This window comes from Echinops telfairi, unplaced genomic scaffold (assembly GCF_000313985.2).
Source record: "Echinops telfairi isolate 266 unplaced genomic scaffold, ASM31398v2 ScPeMD7_3533;HRSCAF=4204_0, whole genome shotgun sequence".
NCBI classification, from domain to species: Eukaryota; Metazoa; Chordata; class Mammalia; order Afrosoricida; family Tenrecidae; genus Echinops; species Echinops telfairi.
Window position 1 is genome coordinate 73,727,440 of NW_022107431.1, and position 12,599 is coordinate 73,740,038.

At 42.9% G+C, this 12,599-nt stretch overlaps 2 pseudogenes; one reads left to right on the forward strand and one right to left on the reverse strand.

Annotated features, from left to right (window-relative positions):
* Positions 1 to 5,400: 5,400 nt before the first annotated feature.
* LOC101654322 lies at positions 5,401 to 9,193 on the reverse strand (annotated as a pseudogene).
* A 316-nt stretch (positions 9,194 to 9,509) lies between these two features.
* Positions 9,510 to 10,694, forward strand: LOC115870983 (annotated as a pseudogene).
* Positions 10,695 to 12,599: the final 1,905 nt, after the last annotated feature.

Consider the following 12,599-nt stretch of genomic DNA (forward strand, 5'->3'; position numbering starts at 1 on the left):
GAAATGGCTTAAAGGGAAACCCAAAGATTAATCAAGAACTTTCACGGTGAAGAGCAAGGGAAAGGAAATTCGGGTGAAGCAATAGTATGTAAAAAGATTCTGGGGTGATACAAAGCATGGTGTCTTCCAAGATCTGTCACATGATGGGACAGTTATGTGACGTGAAGTTGGTGAGGTAGAGTGGAAGACGGTGTATGCTTGTGTCTGGGTATTATAAAGAGTAAGGAAAATAAGAGGTGTAGTTCATAGCACCATGCCCATAGCATTTACTAAATAAGGTATAGGTGTGTGGTAGCAATCTAGAGTTAGAATTGTACATATTATCAGGAGAGACTAATCCCTGAAAATGGTTATCAGGCTTGGCAAAGTGAAAGGTTGGGAAAAAAGAGGAAGATCCTCAAGGAAAGTAGACTGACACAGAGGCTGCAGCCATGGAGTCAAACATAACAATGTGAGGATTACCCAGGAAGGGGTGGAATTTCATTCTGTTTTACATGTGGTCTCTGAATCCGAACTGTAGCTATAGCATTTCAGACAAAAACAGCATGTATCTAAGTTTACACACAAGAAAACGAAGACCAAGTGTGTCAGAATTGGGACCATACCCATCACACTCTTATATCTACATTCCTAACTCAGCCACCTCCATCCAGAAATCTCCTTACTGGGAAGCCCTGGAGCCTCTGCCAAGATCACTTTATTGGTGGCCTTTGACTGTAGCACTCTGACTCGCTCTGTCTCTGTGCTTGTCCTCTCAGGGAGCTCTTTCCCCTCTACCTCCCCTCTGGCTGTTGGCTCTTTGACAGAGCAGGGACCTTTTGTGCGGTGCTTCTTCAGCAGTGAGAAGCCTGCCTGACCAGAGAGGTTCTGTGCAGAAAAATGGAACACTGGGGAAGGAGTTATCCTTTCATTTATGGTCTTTCGCTTATATAATCACAGCAAATCAGGATAGGCTTGACAGTTGCTTTAGGTTGATTTATTATCTAAGTGACCATTTCCACACCGGTACCTCTGAGTAGCTAATGTGGGGCATACAAATAAATAACCAGAGTGGAGCTTAGTCCTTAAAGATCTCATCATTTAATTGAGTTCAAAGAACTGAAAAACCTGAAAAAGACATACATGTAAGCAATAAATGTATTGAATTAAAATATAATTGTAATTACCATTTGTAAGACAGTACGATGTGCTGGAGGTGATCCAGAAAAGTAAACAATACTAACTGTATAACAAATAAAGCAGTAAATGAAGGATGCTGTATTCATAGGTAGTCTAGAGCAGTGTTCCCAATATCATCCCCTAGGGGGCACTGAGCTGGTCTGAAGAGGTTGTGAAATAAATATTTCTAATTTAGCTTGGATTTGGTACTATAGTACAAAAGTTTTTAATTTCCAGGGGCAGAGAATTTTTTTTTTCCTGAAAAGGGAGCAGTGGGCCAAATCAGTTTGGGGAGCTATGGTATAAAGGATAAGAAAAGGAGAAGGACAAGAGGAATCACAGAGAGTGGATTAATGTTGGCCTCCCGATTGCCTTCACGTTGGTTCTGACTCACAATGACCCTCTAAGACAGATCAGCGTTCCCCATTGGGTTCCCAAGGCTCTAAGTCTTTATGGAAGCAGACGGCCACATCTTTTGCACCAACTTGTTTAACAACTGACCTTTCAGTTAGCAGTGGGGTTTTCACCACTGTAGCACCAGGGGTCCTTGGTGTAGAACTAGCCAAAACAGAGAGAGAGAGAAACATTTGGTGTGGAGTCAATCCCAACTCCCGGGAAGCATACATAGGGTTTCTCCAGCGGTAACTCTTATGGGAGCAAACAATCTCATCTTTCTCCTGTAGCAACACTGATGGGTTGGAAGCACCAACCTTGTCGTTAGCTGTCCAACTCCTACCCAACAGTGCTGCCATTAGAGGACCTTGATACAGAACTAGTCACTCTCAAATGCCTACATCAGATGTCCTAGATTAAAAAATATAGCACATTCAAATTTTCTCCTAGTCTCTTTTTTTCTGGGAGCTGTGGGTGACTGGGCTATATAACTAAGTGCTATATTAAATGCATAACTTTCTCTATTCCGTCATGAAAGAGAAAAGGCATTGCAGAAGTCATCTGGCAGTGCTTCATAGAGACTTTGGGAATGGATAGGGGACCCAAAATCAGACTGGCGTAGCTGACTGGAATCTCTCTTGGGTGTAGGAAACATTAGGAAAGGCCTAAGTGAGAATGAAAATGGCATGCTCACGGAATAATGAGCTCAGTCTGACTTAAGAATAAAAGAATATATTACCAAAAGTCATGTTAGATAGAGAGGGCAGGGCTAGACAATAGAAAGATTGTCAAGCCTGGCAAGAGAATGAATTTGACATTATAGAACTAGGAGGGTACAAAGAAAAAGATAAGAAAACAATCAACAGTAAATATTATTCTGCTAATCACATTAATTCATTCAACAACTAGCCACTGGCAGTTAACACAGTGAAAGAAATGTTAGACATTATAAAAGCCATTCTGAGTCTAGAGTGTAAGTGAACGACAAAAAGAATGACAGAGCAGAATATAAGAGCTCTCTGAAAGATATTTTGAGGACAAAGTTGTATCTGACCCAAGCTTCAGCAGTTTCAATGGTGTCATATGTATGCAAGGCAGGACAACAGATAAGGAAGACTGACAATCAGTTATTTGGTAACAAATTGGTACTTTTGAATTATGGTTTTGGTGAAGAATATTAAATATGCCATGGACTGCTAGACGAGCAAATAAATCTGTCTTGGAAGAAAAACAGATAGCATGACTGTTAGAAGAGAGGACCGCAAGAATTCTTCTTGCATAGTGTAGAATGTTAACTAAAGGAAGTCGGCTCTGGAAAAGAACAGCATGCTCGGGGGAGGGTCAGTGAAGAAGAGGAAGCCCCTCAGTGACACAGGCTGACACCGGGGCTGCAACAATGGGCTCAATTATGGCAATGACTGTGAGGGTGTCATAAGACCTGGCAGTGTTTCATTCTGCTGTGCAAATGGTCACTGTGAGGAGAAGCCCGCTCGATGGCATCTAACAACAACACAATGGATACTTGGTGGAAGTATAAGAGGAAGCAGGTTTTGATTTGTAACCACTGGTGATGTTTCTATCAGATTTTGAAGAATAGGTGTTATATAGGTAGAGGTAAGAACATTTTTAGGAGGAGAAGAGTAGGAGAAAATGCTATTCCATTCAACAAATATTAAATACCTACTATGTGACTGGTCCTGAATTGACCTGAGGTATAAAGACCCATTCCAGCCTCCATCCTTAATTGCTTAATACAAGCAAGTACATGTTGTCTGAGACCTGGGTAGTTCTATTGAGCCAGCACGTTTATGAGGAAGTAAGGGAACAAAGCTGGGAAGATAAATGGAAACCATCTTAATGAGCCTTGAATGCCAGGTTAAGGAATTTATACTCAAGTCTACTCAGCATGGCCTTCATTGAAGTCTACTATCTTTTTTTAGCAGTTGATAGGAACGATATTGTGTTTGGTGTAGTCTAAGCAGGGAGAAGAGTATAGAATAAATTTTAAAGAGGGGGACATTAAAATTAGGAGGTTATTATTACACTAATAACATGTAACATGATACTAGCCCAGGATAGCAGGTAATTTCAGAGCAATAGTGAAAGCTCATGAGTATCAAGAAACAAGTTAATGCAGGAGTCATTCGATAGGTTTTATGTAAATTGTCTCACTTAATAATCTTCACAATAACCCTACGAGATTCACATGACTGTTAGTCCCTAGACAGATGAATAAACTGAGCAGACAGGTTAAGGATATTTCACAGGTTCTACAACTAATAATTAATGCAGCTAGATTTAAGCATTGGCAGTCTCCAAAGACTGTGCTTTTACCAACCTAGAGAGTCAAGAACCACTATAAATTTTGTACTTGCATGACTAAATTAAAAAAAAAAATCTCAATTAGCAATTCAAGAAAATTTAACTTTTTTCACTTAAAAACTCTCACCAACTAAAAAAGTTACACTGTCCCTTTCCTGAATCAGATTCCCTGAAAGGTCTAGTGGTCCTCAAGTTCAATAGTTGAATTTTAACAGCAGAATGTATCTCAGAGAATACCTATGTCAACCTCTCAACTTTACAAACGAGGGAATTGAGACCAAGATTGAGAGAATTGCCCAAAGCCAAAAAGCTAGCTAGGGATGGAGCTCAGATTAAAATCCATATCTCCTGATTTCTGTACCCTAACTTTGTCTTACAGAAAAATCTCATTTTGTTTTTCACAGCAAATGTGGAAAATCAAGATACTGAAACATAACAAGTGAATGAGATTTTATTCCTAACTTCCAGAAATATAGGTGATTGCATACATATTCGTTCAAAATCACAACAGTTTGTATATTAACAGCTGAGCACATTCCTATTTTTGTAGTTTTCTCACATCAATTTATCTGTTAACAATGAATTTTTTCAGATAGTGATTATGAGTAACTCCATTTCTATATGATAAGAAATGCTGGCTGAGTAAAAAAAAAAAAAAAGCCACGTAATCTTAACCTCACAGTGTTAAATAACTATCAGGATCTGCGGGGGGATCGCCAGAGGATGGCCATGTTTGAAATGCATTGCTGTCTTGAATGTTCATCCTTCCAGGAGCATTTCCACACTCTTCCTTTGATCACTGCCAGCTGTCTCCCTTTGCTGCGTGAGCACGGCGCTGCTCAGAAGAGCACAGCCAGACCAATTTTCCCTCATTTCTTTGGAGTCATTGCGGACTCTGAGATTAAGAACTAAAAGAAGCACTTCTTTTCAAATGGAATAGCACTCAGGGAAACATTTTCATAACATTAAGAATGTTAGAGTATGCCCTCCATCGATGTAGGATCATTTCATTGGGGAACTCTGGCTTCCAGGATAATAGGTGCAGGGGAGGTCACACTATACAGTGGTACAGGTTTCTCTGTCAGGAACAAGAAGAGTTCAAACGACAGCTTGGAATATTTTGCTACTTTTATCCCTTAATCCTCCTTCCCAAATAAAGACTATAAAGACAGTTCGGTCTCATAGCAGAACTAGGGTATCAAGTCTGTGACCTTTTGGATTTCAGTTGCCAGACCTTTCTGCTGAGGCACCTCTGGGTCCATTCAAACTGACCGCCTTTCAGTTAGTAGTCAAGCACCACTTCACCGTCCGTGCCAGCCAAGAATGCTAACCCTCTCTCACTTCAAAATCCAAAGTACCAAACTCACTTCCATTCAGTCAATGCCAACTCATAGGAACGTTTTTTTTTTCAGGATTGACAAGTAGGTTTTATTCAAAGGTACATTTCTAGATGTGTAAAGAGACACAAGTTAATGCTGTTAAAAAAAATCAAATAATCAATTTTTCAAAAAGTCATCTAAGCCAGAAAAGGAGACAGGAGCTCACCACCGAGCATCTGCCAGCCAGCACTGACTTTCCGTGGTAAAGCGCCCTGCAGGGAAAGCGAGGGCAGGTCACACCTGGGCAAGTGATGGAGCCGACCGCTGATTTGGCCAGATGCAAAGAACTGACGGAGGCACTTGGAGAATGTGCAGATGCGCTATCTCAGCTGGACAGATGTGGCTTGGGAGCTGTCCTCCAAGTCAGAGTCATCAGCCTAAGAGCAAGTTATCCGAGTGGCCCAAGCAATCTCCTCAGGTTTGACCTGGTTGCACCCTCCCTGCAAAACGCAGTGGAGACAACTAACCAATCCCTTGGTCCGACAGTCTCATCTCTTGTCTTTCCTCCAAACCGTTTCACAAAAGGGCAATCATTCTGAGCTCTTAGATGGTGTGGGATGCTGAGAGGCATAAAATAGCAGTCTGGAACTCTCTTTCATCTTCTGGCACCAATTTCGTGTTAAATTCGACTTCACTTCCACTTCCCTCCTCCTCTCCCATCGGTGCCATCGCAGGCCCAGACAGACAGTTGGCACCCGGGGTCTCTAGGACGTGATCTCCAGCGGGATTTCCCAGCAGAAGATAGACTGCTTCTTGTCATCCACAAGTTCCCACTTCACCACCAGCTTTACGGAGGGGTATTCACTCTTCACCGGGAGTTTATTCAGGTAGTTATAGCTCTTTCCTTTTTGGATGGGGCAGATGATGCCACTCTTGCAGCCGTCGGACACAGGCATGGCAAAGGGGACGGGGACGCCCAGCACAATGCCATGCACCACGGCTGTGCTGTTATGGGAGTTGGTCTCGCTGGTGAAGGTGACTTCCACACTGTAAGACTGTCCTTTGGTCAGCTGGCATGTCTGGTTGGGGCATGGGCTTACATTCACCTCCTGTACAGTTCCCACCATAGACCCACAGTCCCGGAACCTCACCGGCTCGGCTATCGACCCCGGCGTTGAGCGCCAGCAGCAGGATCGCGGTGGCGAGGGCACGCAAGGCCTACGAAGGTCCAGGCGGCGAGAGAGGAAAAGTGGACGCCAGAGTCACAAGACGAGCCTACCAGGGCGGGCCCGGGGAGGAGCCCAGTCGCCCAACCGTGCAACGGCCACCTAGCCTGAGACCCGCCCCCGGCTCCTCCTGGAACTCGACCCGTCTCCTTCCAGCTCCGACGCCGCCAAAGTCCGTCCAGCAGCCATAGGAACTTTATAGGACACGGTAGAGCTGCCCCTGTGAGTCTCTGAGACTAAGGCTTTCTGGGAGTAGAAGGCTCTCTCTCCCTCAGAGTGGCTGGTGGTTTCGAACAAGTTACAGTTAGCAGCACAATGGGTAACCACTATGCTACCAAGTCCATTCCAATTCCTCGCCACAAGTTGAACACGAAAATAAAAGAAGTTCAGAAATGAGAAGGAAGTATCAACCAGAAGGATTGTAAAGCTAAAACTTTGGCTCACATCAAATTCTCTGACTCCAAGATGAGCAAGTGAATCCAGATGAATGTATCATAACACAGAGTTCATCTCATCGGAGAACGGACTAAGGAGAAGGGTCAGCTCAAGGGGCAAAGAGGAAAGCAAATAGTGACATGTTAAAGGGAAAGACCCACCTCAGTAATCCTAAATTCATCCCACGGCAACTCAACCTGGTAGGTCGGAGTAGATGTGCCTCAATGGATTTCCAAGACGGATATGAAACCTTTACGGAAGCCAGCTGGCACATCTTTCTCTGGTGAGCCCGAAAGCGCGTTAACCACTGCACCATCAGGAGGGAAAGAGGAAGAAGGAACGCAATGAAACTAGCAGGAAGGAACAAAGGAAATGCAGCTGTGGTGCTCATTTGTTCTTTTAAAATGTAAATTACTCCTGATTTTGAAATCAGGGTTTGGATATTTTCCGGTGGAAATAGAGTCATACAGATTCTCTAAATAGTCTCTTTCCCAAAAGAGAGAAAAATAGGAAGGATAACGTAGTTTTATTATAAGAAAAAAATTTAAGTCCTAAAAACCTCCCGGCGTTTCAGTCTAAGTTGTCTACAACAGATAACGGCCTCAAAAAACCATCCAAATTTCCTAGCCTAATGTAGGCACAAAGAGAGCCCAGACTTGGTTGCCTGGCAACGGCGCTCCTCAATGGCAGCTGGAGTAAAATGAATTGGCTGGTGCCAAATGGCCTTTCACCTGCTTCCTTAAAGGGAAACCAGAGGGAAAGGGTCACCTCCGGAGAGCCAACGCTCCCAGACACTTGAAAAGCCCTCCTCTGGCTTCCCTTTGGGGAGTCCCTGGAGAGGCTCCGTTCTCAGAAACGCATTTTCTCTCCGCACCCCTGCTCTGGGCTCCACCCTGAATATAACAGGCTGAGCGCTTGATGTGCTCATGGTGTGTAGAGGGGCAAGGGAATCACTTTCCACCCTTGGCTCTGAGTTGGCATCTGAATTCTGAGATGGAGGGAGGGGGGTTGCCTGTGACTCTCTCTGTTTTCTCATTAACATTTCCCCCAATGCATTCGTTTCTTGTTTGTTGTTGATTTATTTATTTAATTGTTGGTTTATCTTGGACAATAAAATGCCTTTTTGATAAAAAGGGAAGTAGAATGATTGATGGTGAAAACATTCTATTTCTACATGAAAGCCTGGCTACTGAATTGATTTGGGGAAATTTAAGTGGCTCGCTATTTTCGTGGCAATGTGGAAAGTGCCCAGAGGTGATCTAGTCTAGGCAGTGCAATGCTTTCTGAAACAATCCACCCAGGTATTGCCTAGCTGGGAAGTCTCCTAATTACACTCTTTGAGAAAAGTTTAGTCTTTGCTCAGTAATGCACAGCGTTCAATGGCGGCCCGCTCTCTCCAAGCGGCGCGGTAAAGCTGAGGAGGCCTTCAGCACAAAGCTGCGCAGGCCGGTGAGAAGCACACCGCGCGACAGAGGTTGTGGTCCTCGCTCCTTCAGACGGCCCAGCATCGGAATTCGAGGGCTCGGCTTGAGGGACGCAGGCAATAATTCATGTCGTAGTGTTCATTTGGAGTTGTTGGATTTTCCCCCTTAAGTTTCTGAAAGTGACATAAGGAAAGCGTACATGATATTTAAACATTTCAGGCTATTGAAATTATGTAATTTATGCTCATTCCATTCACTCTCAGTCAATAGAATGACTTTATAGGTTATATACAATGTTGTTCAATCTTGCTCCTTTCACCTGTTTTGTTTTATGAAAGGTTGCCTTTTCTGTTCAAAAATATGAGGTACAGCTATATAGATATACACACATATTTCATTTCTCTCCCTCCTTTCCCTCCAGAGTTGAAGAGGAAGTGTGATTCCGAGTCTTTTCATGACTTTTCCAGAAGGCAGGCTCCTGTGATTGTCGGTGACTATAGGAATCACCTGGAAGACTTTGGTCAGTGAACGTGAAGACACGCCGCCACGCAGTTAAAAAGAAACACATAGTTCATAGGCACTCCTCCGACCTCTTCCAGAGGTCAAGTAAATTACCAAAGATGGGCGAAATAGAGAAAAGGAGTGTAATGTTACTCTAAGTTGATGATATATCTGATCTGAAGTTTATGGCTTTCATGTTCTCAGGAGTCATTTTAGGTACATTTACTGACATGATTCCTCACTCAAGGTTATCTTAAAGTACAAATAGTCAGAAAATGTATTTTAAGAGGGAAAATGTGTTGTGTGTGGCTGTAACATCAAGATTATTTCCTCTTCCTGGACAGTTAGTGTTTCTGGAATAATAGATACTGCTGTGTGCACGCTTTTGCTTGTTCTCTGTTGAACTAACCTTCATTGTGATAAAGTTAAAATGGAAGATGCTCTTCCCCCCTTTTACACACACACACTTGAGGACAGGTCATGTGACAAAGACCAGAAGCCTTCTGTTAACCAATGTACACAAACCCAATCATGATAGGTTTGCTGGGCACAAGGGATCACTAGAGGGGAAATACAGACATTATGTCTAATAAAAAAATACAATATATACCACTTATCAAAATTCATTAGAGGCAAGGACATCATAGTTGAAGGCACTGAGCTACAAGATCAGCTTTTTAACCCACCTGCGGCTTCACAGGAGAAAGGTGAGGCAGTCTGCTTTCCTAAAAATGTGCGGCCGCCGCCACCCTAGCGGGGCTTTCCACTTGGCAGAGAGTGTTCTTCGGATCCATTCCGACTGCATGGATCTGAAACCCAGACTCTGCTTCATAAGCGAGACTGCACATCCAGGTAGAACTGTGCCATTGGGTTCCCAAGGCCGTCAGTCATATGGGAGCAAAAAGAGCCTCATCTTTCTGCAGTTGAACGGCAGGAGGATGTGAACTGCTGTCCTTTTTGTTTAGCCGTCCAATGGGTACCTCCCTCTATCACCAGAGTTCCGTTTGAGTCTCAGCGTAAAATGAGAAAAGTTTGAGACTAAACAAATAAAATTAAGTTTCTACCTGAGGATCCAGATTTACATTGAGCAAATTTTTAAAATAAGCAAGTGGAACGAAGAAAATGAAGACGGTCCAAAGCTACAAAACTGAAAACAAACCCCTTACGAGCCTGTGAGGAGGCTGTGCAGGTGCTTCACCCTGAGCGGCTCTGACGGCAGGTCTGCGCTGCAGGCGCTGCTATGACCTGAAAGTTCGCAGCTGCAATCCAAGCACCAGAGCAGCGACTGCAGCCAAGGTCAAAAGCAACAGCGGCGACTCCTGTTCTGCTTCCATCTAGATCTAGAAGATTCCAGGCGGTCCAGATCAAAGGCCAGATGCGGATCTGAATGCCTGTCTAGATACAGAAGAAAGTCGTGAAGGCATTGCACACAATCTCAGTCTTGGTCGCGGTGCAGACGATGTAGTGGCGGATCTGTCAGTCAAGATTATCGCAGACCCCCACAGACCCACAGCTATCTCCCACGTCTACTCGCAGGCATCAAGCTGGGGGTCGGGCAAATCCTGATCCCCACAGTTGTCTTGGAGCACTTGGGTTCAGTTTATATGAAACAGAAAGAGATTTCACTATGGCCCCCCTGTCGGTGTGTCTCTTGTTTAGGACTCTTGTTTAGGACCTGCAGTCTAGATGGTCAGGAGGATTTGCCTTCATTTTGAAAATGTAAGTGACGCCAAGGAAACTTAAGAGCGTGGCCAATGGAATGAACGGAACCTAAGAGCCGCAGGATCAGAGTCAATTTCTTCACAACAAACAGACCACATAGCCCAACGCTGGGGATATGTAAGGGGAGACGTACCTGCGGCAGCTCGTGCCATGGGGACTACAGTGACGGACGGATGATAGGAGTGACGCTGTGAGGATGGGGACTACTACAGAAGATCGGACAGAGGGGCCGGTGGCCTTGCAGGGGGATAAAGAGCAGTTGGACAGGGTTGAATTTAGAGAAGCGGTCACCTTCTCCTACTACTGGTGTGGAGGATACAGATCATATTTCTGATCTCAAGCATCGCCTCCTAGTTGCTCTTAGAGCATGAAGTTGAAGATTTTCTGAAACATGCCCTAGAGTTGGGGTATTGATTGTGGGAAATATTTTTACTGTCTCCTGTTTAACAGTTAAGTGATGTTAAACCCTTTATAATGGCGTCTTTCAGTGGAGTTGAAATGCTGTTTTTATTCTGCATTGATGCTTTGTTCAAAATTAAGTGTTTTCAGAAAAGCATGCGTTGCAAGTATTTTTTACAGTCTAGATTTTGACTAAAGTTTCTACTGTACAAAACTCCATTTAAAGGGTGTTTCTATTAAATCCAGGGCATTCTGAAGATAAAAGCCTGTGTGTTGTAAAATGCTGCTAAATGGCAACATAAAAAAACAATAAATAGCTTGATTTTTTTCTTTTCTTTCTAATATATCAATGCTTAACAGAACTGTTCAGAGAAAGTTGTTGGTAGTAAATTTAAAGACATAAATACCCATTGTCCTCCAGTTCATCGAAAGTAACATACTTAATAAATTTGCAACTAAATGATATAACTATGCTATGTAACTTTGTACTGCTAGTCTTATAAGTAAGGCTTTTTCATACAGCAAATGCATAATGCTTACCTAATTGTAATGCTTACCTGATTGTGAATTTGACTGCCTTTATGTAATCTATTACATATAGCAGGGAATAAGAAAAGTTATACAGTGTCTGCCTAAGTGGCTGTCACTTCGAATTGTTACATTGGGATAAGACCTCTGGTGGTATAGTGGTTATGTGTTCAGCTGTGAGCCACGTGATCAGCAGTTCGATCTCACTAGCGGTTCCTGTGAGAAAGATTGCACTCCATTCTTGTAAATTGTTACAGTCTCATAAACCCACCAGGGGATCACTACGAGTAGATGGCAGTGATTGGGGTTTTATTTAATTTTGGTTACATTGGGATAATGGTATTCTGACCAGCTACTGGCAAGTATATTCTACCTCAAATGTAATTTTTTCTATTTATCATGATGCTACCTATGTGTGGTTGTGAGGATTTTGGTTCTCTTTACATTGAGTCATAATCCACATGGAAGGCTGCAGTCCTCCTGCGCTGCATGTGTAACGGAGGGACTGGCTTGGGGAGGTCATCAAACCTGCTGTCCATTTCCTTCTCGGAAACATGTTAAGGGAGCATCTAAATCAGCTGGAACAGTCTCCGATTGGCCAAATCTGGGACCATTTGACCAACAAATTCAATATGGGAAGTAATGTAACCTAGCAAATTAAATGAGAATCCTCAACTCCATACTGTCGTAAATAATAAATAGGCAGATCAGTAAATAAATGGGGGGCATCCTTATATGAGAATACCAATTAATAAAGCAAAGCTTAGATAAATGCTTGTCAGTTTAGACTCATACAGATAATTCTTTACAGGAGTTCTATGCTCGCATAAAAATCTAGTAGATGAAAGTCTGGTGAATATGATATATTTATAGTTGCAAAGTGTCTTTCCACAAATTACCAATTAATTAGGAACAGAAAATAATGACCTTACCATGGACAGACCTGGTAGCATCACCTTCATCAATATCAGTAATATTGAGGCAAAATAAACCATGTGACTTCAGTGATTTCTTTCTGAGAAGAATAAAATATCACTTCAGTGAAACTCCTGTCAAAAATGCGTGGCCTGAAATGAAGATGAAACATCAGGTAAATTCTTATTGAGGAATATTGTATGAAATAATTGACTTATGTCTTTCAAATATTTAAGGTCAAAAGCACCCCCCAAAAA